Genomic DNA, 1,809 nt, shown 5'->3' with positions numbered 1-1,809 from the left:
AGATCAGCGAGGATATATAAGTCTGGCATCTTCCGAAATAGTCCAAGAGGAATCCACTATCTATTTTACGTCAAGCTATAGTAATTTCCGATACCAGTTTTGGTTTAGTAGTTGCTTCAATAGACCTTTCTGCGAGGCAAGAAGCCAAGAAGAGTGCAACTTCCACAATGACCACATGCAACTCAAGGTGGGCTTGATATTTATTTGCTTGAAGCAACAAGATTTAAAAGGGTCGTTTCTTATTTAAAATAATATCACATGAACCTACTCCATCTTCCTTCTTGCTTTTATTTTGTTCCATTCATTAATTCGCATCTTTATTTCTACATATCATCATAGAGTGTGTTACAAAATTTTATGCAAATTTTATGCCTCGCTAGTTGATGGGCCACTGCTATGCCTCGCACTGCGAGTTTGCTGCCACCGAACGCTGGCGACTTCAACTGTAAGTCTCTCTTTGATACATACATGGAGCTGCCGACTCTCTGCTATTGGGAAAGAAAGTAGTGAAACAGAAGGTAGGCAACCTCTCCGCTATATGGAAGTTACCCTATATCTCAATTTTTCTCTAGTTTTTGTAAATCTTTCAAGTACTGAAGTCATTGGGAATTTCCAATGCAACAGGAAGTGGGATCTCTGCCTGCAAGGACTTTTAATGGTCATGCAGGCTGGTGGAATAAACCATCGATAAGCATTTGGTGTTTAATTATCAAGATGTTTAAATAGCTGTTGCTGTACAACATTTGGCCTATTAATAGCTTGATTGATGGGAATTGAAAGAGTCTAGAGTAATGAGGTGCTAAGCATATTGCCTTTCCTGAAGGTTTATTCTTTTCCGATTTTGGATACTCTCATTTTCATCACTAATATCTTCTAACCGTGGTTTCTTTTCTACAGGTAGCACCTTTAAGTTCACTAAGTATACGATTGAAAAACTCGAAAAATTAACTTGATGAGGTGAACTTTGAACATTCACCAGGTGTAACTTCACCTGTAATGCAGACAACTTCAAATCCTCCAGCATCTATATCTACTGCGGTGGCTGCTAGTGCTGAGCAGCTAGTTGATGCACACGTGATGAAAGAAAAAGAAGTGCAGGTGGATGAATTCGCCTGAAATGCTGCTGTAGTTGTGGCTGCAGATAGCAATACATGTGTAAATAATCTAGCTGCTACTCTTCTTTTACCGTTATCACCTAGAATCGATTACTCATAATTATTGAAATGCGGCTAGAGCAGCACAGATACACAAAAGGCGAAGCCAGACTTTGAAGTTTATGTATTATGAACTTTCCATTGAACTCATAACTCGGCTGGTTCACAATAAAATATTAATATAATGAATTTTCTAATAAAACTAAAGGATCTAAGCAGAAGCTATCGCGCTCATCCTAACCTGTAGCTGATGCCCTAAACCTGCCCTGCACATTTATCTCTCGGTCATCTTACTGTGAGGCGAGTTGCCAAGAAGGGTGAAACTTCCACATGATCCAATAGGCTGTGACAATGACCATGTGCAAATCCAGATGGGCTTCATATTTAACTAAATTGCAAGGCAAAGAACTCTATGATGATTATAGCATATGTGATTTTCTTCTAGTTAGTGATTTTTATATGCTTGTTAGGGAATGATTAGTCCCTCAATAGGAATAGTAAACGTAACTATTTGGTTAACAACCTAATAGGAATATTTTTTCCGCTCATAACTTCTTTTCCTTTTGTCAAATCATTAGTCCTTCAATAGGAATAGTATTTTCTTTTTTCAAATATGTCCAAACACATTAATGAGTTGACACAATACATAAACATG

At 37.8% G+C, this 1,809-nt stretch overlaps 1 long non-coding RNA gene across 3 annotated transcripts; it reads left to right on the top strand.

The window, feature by feature from the left end:
* LOC124895481 lies at positions 1-938 on the top strand. Of its 3 annotated transcripts, XR_007051733.1 has the most exons (4): positions 1-187; positions 381-518; positions 625-823; positions 898-938. It is a non-coding gene; the product is annotated as an uncharacterized LOC124895481 (long non-coding RNA). The 3 variants fall into 3 exon arrangements; XR_007051735.1 differs by lacking the exon at positions 1-187 and having other exon boundaries at positions 194-518; positions 625-796; XR_007051734.1 differs by lacking the exon at positions 1-187 and having other exon boundaries at positions 194-518.
* Positions 939-1,809: the final 871 nt, after the last annotated feature.

This window comes from Capsicum annuum, unplaced genomic scaffold (assembly GCF_002878395.1).
Source record: "Capsicum annuum cultivar UCD-10X-F1 unplaced genomic scaffold, UCD10Xv1.1 ctg82482, whole genome shotgun sequence".
In the NCBI taxonomy this organism is placed as follows: Eukaryota; Viridiplantae; Streptophyta; class Magnoliopsida; order Solanales; family Solanaceae; genus Capsicum; species Capsicum annuum.
The sequence above is the reverse complement of the archived record's forward strand: the minus strand, read 5'-3'. Positions and strand labels throughout refer to the sequence as shown.